Raw genomic sequence first — 16,968 nt, forward strand, 5'->3', positions numbered from 1 at the left:
GCAATTATTGTCGATATGTTGCTAGTAGGGATGTAAATGGTATGGATAATTTCCGTTCCCAATCCTCATCCGCATCCTTTTTCGAGGATATGGTATGCTATTATATGAATCCCGAATATGGATGCGGATACGGATATCGATCAATCGGATATCCAACGATACGGTAAAGGATATGGTATCTCTATTATCCGGCAGATGTGGATTATCCGCCTTTTTTATGGATTATCCGAGGAAAGAAAATCGGACTATATCCGATAAATTAACCCCAAACATCCCAGTCCATATATATGCCCATCTAAGTTAATGAGAAAAAATAGTAAATTGGCAATCACCCTATATTACCATGTACTCTACCATAATTAGGTATGCAATTGTTGCATATAAAATAGGCAACATATCACCCTGATAGAATGATAGCGCGTACATACTCATTCTGTCATTCATCTCTCCGTCGTCATCTCGTCTCCCCGGCCACCGGTTGCATCTCCGATCTCTCTAATAGTCTCCGGCAGTTGAACGATGGTCAAAGATGCCCATGTCCAATCAGCTCGTCTCAACAATGGAGGTAAATGAATTCATAGGTACGCACATCCCTGCGCAAGTTTAGAGCATCGATAATCTGCGACTGCGATCATGTCCGGCTGTCAATGTACGCCGTGAGCAGCCGGACAGTGGTGTGCCAATGTGCCATGGATCCAACGTGGGTTTGTGTTGACGCGACCGCAACACTGACAATAATTTTAGTACTAATACATACGCATAGGATACGCACGTAGTGCTCTAAACTCATCAGATTGAAAGCAACGAATCTAGTAGCTAGCTCTAGAAATCCATCCAGTTGCTTGCTTGCTTACTTGCTGCTCTAGAAATCCATCCAGTTGCTTGCTTGCTTACTTGCTGCTCTAGAAATCCATTCAGTTGCTTGCTTGCTTGGGTGTTGGATTAGCTTCTTGTGCTTGCTTGCTTGCTTGGGTGTTGGATTAGCTTCTTACACATACACGTAACACGTTTTCAATTTGCTTTTTCTGTACAAGTCCTGGACATGTATACAAGATCCGTTTAATTTATTACTTGCTGCAACTTCTAAGATATTAATTCATTTTACCAGTAAAAAGTGACTGATTACTTATGTATTGTTATTCTTTTTATAAATCGTCTGAAAAAGCTATTGGGGGAAAATATCAACATCAACAAGAACAAGTGCAAGTGCAGTTTAGAGTATGGTTGTATCAACCCCAGCTGAAATTCAGGATGAAGAGTCACCGAATATTGGCAATGGCAGTGAAGTTGCAAATGAAGTGATTGATCTGGAGGGCAAGAATCGGGATGTGGGAGTTGATGAGCCTGTAGGGAAGAAACAAAAGAAGACAACATCTCAATGTTGGGACCATTTTGATAAGTTTTTCAAGACGGTGGTGGTAGATGGCTAGAAAGTTGAGGAACCAAGGGCTAAATGCAAGTACTGCACTTATGACGCAAAGAGAAATAGCAGGAATGGGACAATAGTCTTCTTGAACCATATTAAGATGCATAGTGTGAAGTCAGGCCAATAGTTTCTCAGACTAGAAAATAAGGAACAAGGTTCTGTTGCTGTTGAGGCTTATAAGTATGATCAAGAGTCCTGCTTGAGAAAGCTCTACTTGTCAATAATCATGCATGAATATCCCTTCAATTTTGTTGAACATGAATACTTCCGCGACTTCATCAAATCCCTATGACCTTCATTTCCTATGAAGAACCGTAACACTGTTAGAAATGAAATAGTGGCCATGTTTCAAACACAAAAGGATAAGCTCTGTGAGTATTTCAAAATAATTAATTGTCGTTTTAGCACCACAATGGACATGTGGACATCTAACCAGAATAAAGGGTACATGTGTGTCAATGTGCATTGGATTGATGAGGAATGGATTATTCAGAAAATGATCATCAAATTTATGCATGTACGAGGGCGCCATACTGGTGTTAACATGTCTGAAGAATTTCTTTCTACCATTTTGCGTTGGTTCATTGAAAAAATGTTTTCTCTAACTTTTGACAATGCAGCTTCAAATGAAGTTTGTGTCAAACTTGTCATTAGTAAACTGAAAGAGTATTCCCCTCTAGTATGTGATGGTGAGTTCTTTCATGTGAGATGTGCAAATCATGTTCTAAATTTGGTTGCTAGAGATGGTCTTGATCAGATTTTTTCAGATGCAGTTTCGGGTATTAAGGCATTTGTTTTGGCAGTAAAATCATCTCCTCAGAATTATATAAGTGTGCATCCGAGTGTGGGCTGTCCAAAAAAAGGTTTGCAGCTGGATGTCCGAACAAGGTGGAATTCTACATATTACATGTTGAGTGATGCCCTATATTATAAGAAGGCCTTTGATAGGTTGCATGAGATTGACAAAAAAAGTTTGACAAATTTGCTCCAACAACTGCTGATTGAGAGAAGGCAATTACTCTGTATAGATGCTTGAAGAAGTTTGATGATCTCACTACTCTACTATCAGGTAATCACTATCCAACAAAAAAGTTATTCTATAAAGGCTTATGTAAAATCAAGGCTTTAATTTTTGGTTGGGTAAAACTAGTGATAATACTATTAGAAAGATGGCAGCTTCTATGCAAACTAAATTTGATAAGTACTGGAGGAAGTCAAATCTTGCTCTTGCGGTTGCCTTCTTTCTTGACCTTAGATACAAGAGAAGTGGAATTGAACATTACATGAGAAAGGTTCATGGGGAACTATTGTATCGTGGTAAAGTAGAAGAGTTGGTCGTTGTTGTCAAGCAGATGTACCAAGCATATGCTTCTAACTATTCACATAGCACTGATGCACCAGTCTCTACTACTACTTCCCAAGAAGGTGATACTGGTTTTATGGTAGAAGATGAAGATGACTAGTTCCTATCTCAACAGGGCACTGATGGGGTTAGTGAAGGTGGCACTGACTTGGATAAGTACATGGCAGAAGTTACAGTAAGGCTTTCAAAGGTTGCTTTTGATAACTTTGATATCTTATCATGGTGGAAAACACATCAAGATGTATATCCTTTGTTATCAATGCTTGCCCGTGATGTTTTGGCCATACAAGTTTCCATTGTGGCCCCGAAAGCAACTTTTAGTGTTGGTGGTCGTATTATTGATCCATTCCGCACTCGTCTTGACCCCTAGGTGGCAGAAGCATTGATATGTACAAAAGACTGGATAGCTGCATCTAGGAAATGTGACAACAAAAAAGGGGATAGACTTGGTTTTATTGTGCACGATCTAGATGTGGTGGAAACACTTGTTGCTAATATGAGTCTTGAGGAACAGCTTGACGAAAAGGTATGGCTCCGCCCTCTCTGCCGTTATTACTAAGTTTGTAAGGGAATTACCTTATTCATCATTAATGCCATTTTACGATATGTAATGCTAATATATTTCCTGCACCTTGTAGCAGCGAGAAGAAAATGCTAGTGATGATGACATATGTGATTATACCATGAGTACTTCAACTTGAAGGGAGAGGCTAGCTACGGAAGTATGTCGACTTACCTCTTCATAATTACTGCTACTTTATTGTTGTAAAGTGACAACAATTTTTCCGTAAATTTGCGTGCTGCTGTTACATAGTACAATTAGGGAATGGATATTGAATAAGTCGCTGGCAACTGCATCAGGAGAAAGTAATTCAGGTATGCAGTTATAGCAACGATTCACTAATGTATATTAGTATATATTACCAAGCTTCTATCCTCTTTGCATGTACAAATTATTTTTACTAATATGTGACCTACTCGTTCCTTTAATATGTGCGTTGCTACTAGCTAGTTATCAATCACTTATATATGTTAAACATGCCACACACCTCAGATAAATGTGTGTGTTAAAACTATTGAATTGTTAATTCTCCACAACTAATTACCAGTTCTTTTTATTGTCAAGTGTAGCATCTAAATATCCCTTATCATTCTCACAGAGTGTTACGGGAAGAAACACCATGTTGAAGAGAAGTCGAGGATGTGTTATGCGCTTCTACTTGACGAACTACTTGCCTTTTATAATAAATAAAAACTTCAATAGAACATTGAAATAGGTATTTCTTAAGTACGACCTTTGTCTTGGACGTGTATAATGCTATCATCATTTTACTGGTACTGTTTATTGTTTCCATATGGGTGTTTTAATATTGTTGGATAGTAGAAATAAGTTCATGTTTCTGTGAACATAACATCTGATATATTTTCCCATTTTCGATCTGAGTCTGTTCTGAATCCGCTCTGAATCTGTAGTTCGATATAATCCGCATTCGATTCCGCATCCGGTCAATATCTGCTCCGCTCCGAATCCAATAAAAATAAATGATAAAGGATATGGTAAAAGCAATATTCGATCACTTTACATCCCTAGTTGTTAGGGGACACTTGGTACTCGTAGAACTCCTCTTTTTTGACATGGGTACTCCTACAACTTAAAACAAATGATCAACTATCATAGTACTAGTACTACTACACCAATTTTAAGGAACACATCACATAATTTATTGCCATGAATTCTGCGGTATCTTGATTAATCATTTGTACTGGAGAATAAACAACACCAACTCCTTTTAAAACAAACCCTAGTTTTGCTTCAAGATACTGAAATCTTGAAGAACAAACCCTAGTAAACAAATTATAGTTGGAAAATTGATAAAAATGCATAAATATGTAATATTTATTCACGACAATGATCACACATATAGGCATCATGTCCATAAGCAAGTAGACGAACTCCTGCATGCATATACTACTATTCCTCTACTCATCGACTACTATCTAACATGCAAATATGAGTGCCAGTGCCTAGTCCTAAAAAATCATCAACAAATTTCATTTTATTTGGACTCCGTTTGGTACCGATTTCCTGAAATGCCAAAAACACGCAGAAAACAGCAAGTGGCACTAGGTACTGGGTTAACAGGTTAGTTCTAAAAAATAATATAAACCATCATATAAATGCATCTAAAGCATCCAAGATTTACAATATAATATAATGGAACAATCAAAAAATATAGATACCCTGGAGATGTATCAGCATCCCCAAGCTTAATTCCTACTTGTCCTCGAGTAGTTAAATGGCAACAATAGAATTTTTGATGTCACATGCTACCTAACTTGTAATCTTTTTAGGTATGATCATTAAGAAACGATGCATTAATAAACGTCAACATAGTAATATCCATAAACACAAGTAACACAATCATCAACTTCCAAAATATACGATCCCTAAAAAATGTTTACTCCCCATGCATTTTATCATATTAGCATGGATTGGCTCCGTCTTCACCACATAAATACAAATGTCAAGCACCACAATATTAATCCAGGCAACTAGATCATACTTTTTAATGCGCTTCAATATTTTATACCCCACTCAATACATGAGTGTGAACCATGGACATATCATATAGGTGGAATAAAATATGGTGATAGGTATCAAAGAAGTAAAAGTGGAGAAGAAAGTATCACATCAACTAGGCCGACCAACGGTCTATGAAGATGTCCATCAATTGATATCAATGCGAGGAGTAGGGATTGCCATGCCACGGATGCAATAGAGTTATAAGTGTATGAAAGCTCAACGAAAGCTAAGTGGGTGTGCATTCAACTGGCTTGCTCGTGAAGACCTCGCGCATTTGAGGAAACCCATCATCGAAATATACAAGCCAACTTCTATAATGAAAAATTTCCACTAGCATATGGAAATGATAAAACATGAGACTCTCTATATGAAAAACATGATGTTTTCACTAAGCACAAGTACGGAAAAGGAGGTAGTAGCACTGTCCCTTCTCTCTTTTCTCTCATTTATTTCCTTTTTTATTTATTTTTGCTTTTCTTTTTCTTTTTTTCTTTCCTTTTTCTTTCCTTTTTTTCCTTTTTTTCTCGTCGGGAGTCTCATCCCGACTTGTGGGGGATCATTGTGTGAATCATCCTTTCCTCACTGAGACAATGCTCTAATAATGATAAACATCACACTTCTATCTACTTACAACTCGATATGAAAAAAAATATGACTCTATATGAATGCCTCTGGTAGTGTACTAGAATGTGAAATGATCTAGCGCAACATGTAAATGATGATGATCAGTGGCTGTGCCGCGAATACTGTGTCAGCTACATCATCATGCAAATTAATATGATGATGAACACAAGTCATAAGATGTAAAGGTGGAAGTTGTGTGGCAATATATATCAAAACGACTATGAAAATGCCATAATAGGGAGGTATGGTGGCTGTTTTGAGGAAGATATAAGGTGGCTTATGTGCAACAGAGCGTGTCATGTCGCGGGACTTGGATGCACTATCGAAGTTTGCACCAATCCTCGAGGTGATAATGGGCAAAGCACGTCACCGAAGAGGCTAGAAATATGGAAAGGTGAGTGTGCGTACATTGATGGATTCACATTAGTAAAAAACTCATATACTTATTGCAAAGCATCATTAGCTCTCTCAAAGCAATTTACTAATCCCATGTCCCTATGGAGGAGGTTGGTAGGAGTTAATCAACGAGCCCCCGTGACCTGAACAACACTAGTATTTCAATGAGGAATACCAATGCGCGCACATCATGTTGGAAATATGCCCTAGAGGCTGTTGGAAATATGCCCTAGAGGCAATAATAAAATGGTTATTATCATATTTCCTTGTTCATGATAATCGTCTATTGTTCATGCTATAATTGTATTAACAGGAAACAATAATGCATGTGTGAATAAATAGATAATAATGTGTCCCTAGCAAGCCCCTAGTTAGCTAGCTCATTAGTCAATAGATGATCATGGTTTCCTGGTCATGGGCATTAGATGTCATTGATAACGGGATCACATCATTGGGAGAATGATGTAATGGACAAGACCCAATCCTAAGCATAGCACTAGATCGTATTGTTCGTATGCTAAAGCTTTTCTAATGTCAAGTGTCTTTTCCTTCGACCGTGAGATTGTGCAACTCCCGCATACCGTAGGAGTGCTTTGGGTATATCAAACGTCAGAACGTAACTGGGTGACTATAAAGGTGCACTACGGGTACATCTGAAAGTGTCTGTTGGGTTGGCACGAATCGAGATCGGGATTTGTCACTCCGCGTGACGGAGAGGTATCTCTGGGCCCACTCGGTAGAAAATCATCATGAGCTCAATGTGACTAAGGAGTTAGTCACACAATGACGTGCTACGGAACGAGTAAAGAGACTTACCGGTAACGAGATTGACCAAGGTACAGGTATACCGACGATCGAATCTCGGGCAAGTTCTATACCGACAGACAAAGGCAATTGTATAGGGGATTGATTGAATCCTTGACATCATGGTTCATCCGATGAGATCATCGTGGAACGTGTGGGAGCCACCATGAGTATCCATAGCCCGCTGATGGTTATTGGCCGGAGAGCGTCTCGGTCATGTCTGCATGCTTCCCGAACCCGTAGGGTCTACACACTTAAGGTTCGATGACGCTAGGGTTATAGGGAACTGTTATACGAGGTTACCGAAGGATGTTCGGAGTCCCAGATGAGATCCCGGACGTCACGAGGAGCTCCGGAATGGTCCGGAGGTAAAGATTGATATATAGGATGGATGGGTTTGGACGCCGTAAATGTTTCGGGCACCACCGGCAAAGTGCCGGGACCACCGGAAGGGTTCCGGAGGCCCACCGGGAGGGGCCACAAGCCCCGGAGGGCTACATGGGACAAGTGCGGGAGGGAACCAACCCCTAGGTGGTCTGGTGCGCCCCCACACCCAGCCCATGCGCACCAGAGAGGGAGGGAGGGGAAACCCTAGGCGTAGGAGAGGCCCAAGGCCCACATAGGGCGCCGCCCCCCCTTTCCCTGCCCTGGCCGCCGCCACCCTCTCCCATCTGGGATGCCGCACCACCTAGCGTGGGAACCATAGGGGTGGCGCACCCCCTCCCCTCCTCCTATAAATAGTGGGGGTTTTGGGGTTGTTTCACACACGGTTTCCCATCTCCCTCGGTGCAGCCCTGCCCCTCTTCTTCCTCCTCTCCGCGGGTGCTTGGCGAAGCCCTGCCGGGAGACCTCGTCTCTCCATCGACACCACACCGTCGTGCTGCCGGAGATCTTCCCCAACCTCTCCCTCCTCCTTGCTGGATCAAGGTGCGGGAGACGTCACCGGGCTGCACGTGTGTTGAACGCGGAGGTGCCGTGGTTCGGTACTTGATCGGAATCACACCGCGATCTGAATCGCCGCGAGTACGACTCCATCAACCGCGTTCTAGCAACGCTTCCGCTTAGCGATCTTCAAAGGTATGAAGATGCACTCACCCCCTCTCTCGTTGCTGGTCTCTCCATAGGAAGATCTGAATATGCGTAGGAATTGTTTTGAATTTATGCTACGTTACCCAACAGTGGCATCCGAGCCATGTTTTCTATGCGTAGATTCTATGCACGAGTAGAACACAAAAGGTTGTGGGTGATGATTTGTAAATTGCTTGCCGCTACTAGTCTTATTCTTTTCCGGCGGTATTGTGGGATGAAGCGTCCCGGACCGACATTATATGTACGCTTACGTGAGACTGGTTCCACCGACAGACATGCACACCGTGCATAAAGGTGGCTAGCAGGTGTCTGTCTCTCCCACTCTAGTCGGATTGGATTTGATGAAAAGGGTCCTTACGAAGGGTAAATAGCTTTGGCATATCATCGTTGTGGCTGTCATGTAGGTAAGAAGGCGTTCTTGCTAGAAACCCAAATCAGCCACGTAATAACTTGCAACAACAATTAGAGGACGTCTAACTTGTTTTTGCAGGGTTTGACATGTGATGTGATATGGCCAAAGTTGTGATGTTGCATGTATGATGTATGAGATGATCATGTTATTGTAATAGGTTTCACGACTTGCATGTCGATGAGTATGACAACCGACAGGAGCCATAGGAGTTGTCTTAATTTATTGTATGAGATGCAACGGCATGTTGATTAATTTACTCCATCGCTAACGGCTAGCTTTCGTAGTAGAAGTAATAGTTGGCGTGACGACTTCATGGAGACACAATTATGGAGATCGTGGTGCCATGCCGGTGACAATGATGATCATGGTGCCCCAAAGATGGAGATCAAACGAGCAAGATGATATTAGCCAGATGATGTCACTATATGATTGCATGTGATGTTTATCATGTTTTTCATCTTATTGCTTAGAAAGACGGTAGCAAAGATAAGATGATCCCTCATTAACATTTTGAGATATGTATTTACCTAAGTGTGCACCGTTGCGAAGGATCGTTGTCTCGAAGCACCAGTGATGATCGGCTGTGATAGATTCTAACGTTCGCTTATAGCGGGTGTAAGCCAGTTTACACACGCAAAACACTTAGGTTGACTTGACGAGCCTAGCATGTACAGACATGGCCTCGAATACGAGAGACTGAAAGGTCGAACATGAGTCGTATGGTTGATACGATCAGCATGGAGATGCTCACCATCGATGACTAGTCCGTCTCACGTGATGATCGGACATGGGCTAGTCGACGTGGATCATGTAACACTTGGATGACTAGAGGGATGTCGATCTAAGTGGGAGTTCATTATGTAATTAGATGAACTTAATTATCATGAACTTAGTCTAAAATTGTCTTTACAAATATTGTAGATCCAATGGCCAACGCAAATGTCCCACTCAACTTCAACGTGATCCTAGAGAAAACCAAGCTGAAAGACAATGGTAGTAATTATGCGGAGTGGGCTTGTAACTTGCATCCTCATGGCTTCCAGGAAAGCATATGTCCTTGATGCACCGCTAGGCAACCCTCCCGCGCCTGTGTCATCCCAAGACATTAGGAACGCCTGGCACGCACTGAGTGTTGACCACTCTATGGTTCAGTGCGGCATGCTTTATAGTTTAGAACCAGGCTCCAAAGGCGTTTTGAGCAACATGGAGCATATGAGATGTTCGAGGAGCTGAAACTAGTTTTTCAAGCTCATGTCCGGGTTGAGAGATATGAAGTCTCCGACAAGTTCTTCAGCTGTAAGATGGAGGAGAACAGTTCTGTCAGTGAGCACATACTCAGAATGTCTGGGTTGCACAACCGATTGACTCAGGTGGGAGTTGAACTATCGGATGATGCGGTCATTGACAAAATCCTCCAGTCGCTTCCACCAAGCTATAAGGGCTTCATGATGAACTACAACATGCAAGGGATGGTGAAAACCATTCCGGAGTTGTATTCAATGCTGAAATCAGCGGAGGTGGAAATCAAGAAAGAACATCAAGTGTGGATGGTGAATAAGACCACTAGTTTCAAGAAAGGCAGGGGAAGAAGAACTTCAAGAAAGACGGCAAAGCAGTTGCCGCGCCCGGTAAACCAGTTGCCGGGAAGAAGCCAAAGAAAGGACCCAAGCCTTAGACTGAGTGTTATTATTGCAAGGGAACAGGTCACTGGAAGCGGAACTGCCCCAAGTACTTAGCGGATAAAAAGGCTGGCAACATCCAAGGTATATGTGATATATTTGTTATTGATGTGTACCTTACCAGCGCTCGTAGTAGCTCCTGGGTATTTGATACCGGTGGTGTTGCTCAAATTTGCAACTAAAAATAGGACCCACGGAACAAGCGTAGGCTGGCAAAGGACGAGGTGATGATGCGCGTCGGGAATGGTTCCAAGGTTGATGTGATCACCGTCGGCACGATACCTCTACATCCAGCTTTGAGCATGAACATTGTATCGGGATCTCACTTGATGCAAGATGGCTACTCATTTAAATCTGAGAATAATGGTTGTTCTATTTATATGAGTGATATGTTTTATGGTCATGCCCCGCTGGTCAATGGTTTATTCCTGATGAATCTCGATCGTGATGTTACACGTATTCATAGTGTGAGTACCCAAAGATGTAAGGTTGATAATGATAGTCCCACATACTTATGGCACTGCCGCCTTGGTCATATCGGCGTAAAACGCATGAAGAAAGTCTATACAGATGGACATTTGGAGTCACTTGATTTTGAATCATTTGACACATGTGAACCGTGCCTCATGGGCAAGATGACCAAGACTCCGTTCTCCGGAACGATGGAGAAAGCAACCAACTTATTGGAAATAATACATACCTATGTATGCGGTCCAATGAGTGTTGAGGCTCGCGGTGGCTATCGTTATGTTCTCACCCTCATTGATGATTTAAGCAGATATGGGTATGTCTACTTAATGAAGCATAAGTCTGAAACCTTTGAAAAGTTCAAGGAATTTCAGAGTGAGGTGGAGAATCAACGTGACAAGAAAATAAAGTTTCTACGATCTGATCGTGGAGGAGAATATCTGAGTCACGAGTTTGGCACGGACCTAAGGAAATGTGTAATTCTTTCACAACTCACGCCGCCTGGCACAACGCAGCGTAACGGTGTGTCCGAACGTCTTAATCGCACTTTATTGGATATGATGCGATCTATGATGTCTCTTACCGGTTTACCGCTATCATTTTGGGGATATGCATTGGAAACTGCCGCATTCACTTTAAATAGGGCACCGTCTAAATCCGTTGAGACGACACCGTATGAATTATGGTTTGTCAAGAAACCTAAGCCGCTGTTTCTTAAAGTTTGGGGCTGCAATGCTTATGTGAAGAAACTTCCACCAAAGAAGCTCAAACCCAAAGCGGAAAATGCATCTTCATAGGATACCCTAAGGGAACTATTGGGTACACCTTCTATCTTAGATCCGAAGGCAAGATCTTTGTTGCCAAGAATGGATCCTTTTTAGAGAAAGAGTTTCTCTTGAAAGAAGTAAGTGGTAGGAAAATATAACTTGATGAGGTAATTGTAGCTCCTCTCGAACCGGAGAGTAGCACAGCGCAAGAAAATGTTTCTAAGGCGTCTGAATCGGCTAGAGAAGAAGTTAATGATGATGATCATGAAACTTCGGATCAAGTTGCTATTGAACCTCGAAGGTCGACAAGGGCACGTTCTGCATAAGAGTGGTACGGCAACCCTGTCATGGAAATTGTGTTGTTGGACAACAGTGAACCTTCGAACTATGAAGAAGCGATGGCGAGCCCGGATTCCAACAAATGGCTTGAGGCCATGAAATCCGAGATAGAATCCATGTATGAGAACAAAGTATGGACTTTGGTGGACTTTCCCAATGATCGGCGAGCCATAGAAAATAAATGAATTTTAAGAAGAAGACTGACGAGGATGGTAATGTCACAATCTATAAGGCTCGACTTGTCGCTAAGGGTTATCGACAACTTCAAGGGATTGACTACGATGAGACCTTCTCACCCGTAGCGATGCTAAAGTCGGTCCGAATCATGTTAGCAATTGCCGCATTTTATGATTATGAAATCTGGCAAATGGACGTCAAAACAGTATTCCTGAATGGCTTTCTTAAAGACGAATTGTATATGATGCAGTCGGAATGTTTTGTCCACCCTCACAATGCTAACAAGGTATGCAAGCTCCAGCGCTCCATCTATGGGCTGGTGCAAGCATCTCGGAGTTGGAACATTCGCTTCGATGAGGTGATCAAAGCATTTGGGTTTGTACCGACTTATGGAGAAGCCTGTATTTACAAGAAAGTGAGTGGGATCTCTGTAGCATTTCTCATATTATATGTGGATGACATATTTTTGATGGGAAATGATATAGAACTATTGGAAAGCATCAATGCCTATTTGAATAAAAGTTTTTCAATGAAGGAACTTGGGGAAGTGATGATGAGTTGATGTATATACTTCTCGCCCTTCATTGGTTACCCCAAGTGGAAGGTGGAGATGTAGTCAGCAGCAAATTTCCCTTACACGGAGACTGTAAGGTCTATCGAACCAGTAGGACTCCTAGGCTCAACAAGTAGGTGTCTCTTGTCCTGGTCGGCAGAAGACGTGGACCTGCACACACAACAAGTAACTTTGCTCCCAACGAGTACAGAGAGGTTGTCAATCTCTCCGGCCTTGTAGTTTGCAAAGGATCAAAACACAAGCGGGAAAGTAATAGTGATTGCAAGAGAAAAGTAAATAAAGCGGTAAATAGTGGAGGTGCAAGAAATGATGGTGATATGGACCGGAGTCACATGATGTTCACTAGTGATGTCTCTCTCCCAAAAGATGATAAACAACTATGCTAGGGTAAACAAATCACAGTTGGGCAATTGACAGAATTATGATCGCACCGCAATGCTAATTATGCTCCTTGATAGTATGAGGTTCAATAGTAATGGGCAGTACGCCAAGACAAGTAGACCGTTTATTCATCACCATCTACTTACTAATCATCCACCTTGAGAGATATATCCAGAACATCTCTTCAGTATTAAGTTGCGAGCCCCACCCAAAGTATAAACTCAAGGCAATGGACAACTGCATTACCGAACTATGTGTAAGGTAAACAATCCTTGCAACCGTGGTCAGAAGCACCGTTGTTTTCTCCCTGGTGGCAACAAGCACATCCCCTAGTCTCACGTTTCTGTCACTCAAGCTAGACATCGAGGGGTCCAAACCCACAATCATGCATACCGCTCCCTCTTGGAGTTATGATCTACTACTTGTACAAAGCAATAAAAAGCAATGGAGAACATGCAAGAATCACTAAGGAACATAATATAAAAGGATAATCAAATATATAACTCATAATAATCTGAACATAATCTCATAATCCATCGGATCCCAACAAACCAAGCATAGAAAAAGCAAGAGAATTACATAGATGCCTTGATCATGTAGGGCAGCTCACAAGGACTAACCATTGAAGCACAAGATTGGAGAGAAGACTGTTGGGGAACATTGCATGGGAAACAAAAAATTTCCTACGCACACGAAGACCTATCATGATGTCCATCTATGAGAGGATATTTGGATCTACGTGCCCTTGTAGATCGCACATCAGGAAGCATTAAGAAACGTGGTTAATGTAGTGGAACGTCCTCACGTCCCTCGATCCGCCCCGCGAGCCGTCCCACGATCCTCTCCGATCTAGTGTCGAACGTACGTCACCTCCGCGTTCAGCACACGTACAACTCGACGATGATCTCGGCCTTCTTGATCCAACAAGCAAGACGGAGAATTAGATGAGTTCTCCGGCAGCGTGATGGCGCTCCGGTGGTGGTGAGGATCTACTCCTCCAGGGCTCCGCCCGAGCTCCGCAGAAATACGATCTAGAGGTAAAACTATGGTGTCTAGATCTGAGTTGCACGTGGCAAAAGTTGTCTCAAATCAACCCTAAATCACCACTATATATAGGAGGGAGGGGGAGGAGGCTTGCCTTGAGGGCCAATACAACAAGGGTGCACCGGACAAGGGAGAGGAGGAGTCCTACTCCAATCCTAGTCCAACTAGGATTGGAAAGTGCAGTCCTTCTCTTCCTTCCCACCTATTTTTTTTCTCTTTGTTTTTTTTTCTTTCCTTGGCGCTTAGGTCCTCTTGGGCTGTCCCACCATCCCACTAAGGGCTGGTGCGCCACCCCTAGGGCCATTGGGCTTGCCCCGGGTGGTTTGCCCCCCTCCCGGTGAACTTCCGGAACCCTTTCGTCACCCCCTGTACAATCCCGGTAATGCCCGAAAACCTTCCGGTAACCAAATGAAGTCATCCTATATATCAATCTTCGTCTCCGGACCATTCCGGAAACCCTCATGACGTCCGTGATCTCATCTGGGACTCCGAACAACATTCGGTAACCACACATATAACTCAACTATACTAAAACATCGCCGAACCTTAAGTGTGCAGACCCTGCGGGTTCGAGAACTATGTAGACATGCCCCGAGGCATTCCTCGGTCAATATCCGATAGCGGGACCTGGATGCCCATGTTGGATCCTACATATTCTCCGAAGACCTTATCGGCTGAACCTCGGTGTCAAGGATTCATATAATCCCATATGTCATTCCCTTTGTCCTTCGGTATGTTACTTGCCCAAGATTCGATCGTCGGTATCCGCATACCTATTTCAATCTGGTTACTGGCAAGTCCCTTTACTCGTTCTGTAATACAAGATCCCGTGACATACACTTAGTCACATTGCTTGCAAGGCTTGTTTGTGATGTTGTATTACCGTGTGGGCCCCGAGATACCTCTCCGTCACACGGAGTGACAAATCCCAGTCTTGATCCATACTAACTCAACGGACACCTTCGGAGATACCTATAGAGCACCTTCATAGTCACCCAGTTACATTCTGACGTTTGATGCACACAAGGTATTCCTCCGGTGCCAGTGAATTATATGATCTCATGGTCATAGGAACAAATACTTGACACACAGAAAACTATAGCAATAAAACGACACGATCAATATGCTACGTTCATAGTTTGGGTCTAGTCCATCACATGATTCTCCTAATGATGTGATCCAGTTATCAAGCAACAACACTTTGCACATAGTCAGAAAACCTTGACTATCCTTGATCAACTGGCTAGCCAACTAGAGGCTTGCTAGGGACATTGTTTTGTCTATGTATCCACACATGTATCTATGTTTTCATTCAATACAATTATAGCATGGATAATAAACGATTACCTTCAAACAACAAATATAATAATAACTATTTATAATTGCCTCTAGGGAATATTTCCAACAGTCTCCCACTTGCACTAGAGTCAATAATCTAGTCCTCACATCGCCATGTGATTTACATTGTAATAAATGGAACACCCATACAGTTCTGGTGTTGATCATTTTTTGCCCGTGGAAGAGGCTTAGTCAGCGGGTCTACTACATTTAGATCCGTGTGCACTTTGCAAATATCAACGTCTTCTCCTTCGACGTAGTCGCGGATGAGGTTGAAGCGTCGTTTCATGTGTCTGGTCTTCTTGTGAAACCTTGGTTCCTTTGCTATGGCAATGACACCAATGTTGTCACATAAGAGAGTTAATGGATCTAGTGCGCTCGGCACAACTCCAAGATCTGTCATGAACTCCTTCATCCAGACACCCTCCTTTGCTGCCTCCAAGGCAGCCATGTACTCCGCTTCACATGTAGAATCTGCTACGACGCTCTGCTTGGAACTGCACCAGCTTACTGCACCCCCATTAAGAATACATACATATCCGGTTTGTGACTTAGAGTCATCCAGATTGATGTCAAAACGTGCATCGACGTAACCCTTTACGACGAGCTCTTTGTCACCTCCATAAATGAGAAACATTTCCTTAGTCCTTTTCAGGTACTTCAGAATATTCTTGACCGTCGTCTGATACGTCTCCAACATATCTATAATTTTTGATGGTTCCATGCTATTATCTTGTCAATTTTGGATGCTTTGTATGCATTTTTATATCTTTTTTTGGACTAACCTATTAACTCAGTGCCAAGTGCCAGTTCCTGTTTTTGACCTTTTTCATAGGAGAATGTTAAACGGAGTCTAAACGGAATAAAACCCCCGAAAAGATTTTTTTCGAAACAGAAGATACGCAGGGAGCTTGAGAACCAAGGCAAAGGGCACCAGGGGAGGCCACAAGCCCCCTAGCCGCAACCTGGGGGCGCCTAGCAGGCTTGTGGGTCCCTCGTGGCTCCTTTGCCCTACTTCTTCCACCTATAAATCCCCGAAAAATCTGAAACCACCGGGGGGAGCCACGAAAATACTTTTCCACCGCCGCAAGCTTCTGTCTCCGCAAGATCCCATGTGGGGCACGTTCTGGTGCCCTGCCGGAGGGGAGATTCAGACACGGAGGGCTTCTTCATCAACACCATTGCATCTCCGATGATGCGTGAGTAGTTCACCAAAGACCTTTGGGTCCATAGCTAGTAGCTAGATGGGTTCTTCTCTCTCTTGGATCTTCAATACAAAGTTCTCCATGATCTTCATGGAGATCTATCCGATGTAATCTTCTTTTGCGGTGTGTTTGTCGAGATCCGATGAATTGTGGATTTATGATCAGATTATCTATGAATCTTATTTGACTTTCCTCTGATATCTTATATGCATGATTTCATATCCTTGTAATTCTCTTCGAGTTGTGGGTTTCGTTTGGCCAACTTGATCTATAATTCTTGCAATGGGAGAAGTGCTTG

This window comes from Hordeum vulgare, chromosome 1H (genome assembly GCF_904849725.1).
Source record: "Hordeum vulgare subsp. vulgare chromosome 1H, MorexV3_pseudomolecules_assembly, whole genome shotgun sequence".
Taxonomy (NCBI): domain Eukaryota; kingdom Viridiplantae; phylum Streptophyta; class Magnoliopsida; order Poales; family Poaceae; genus Hordeum; species Hordeum vulgare.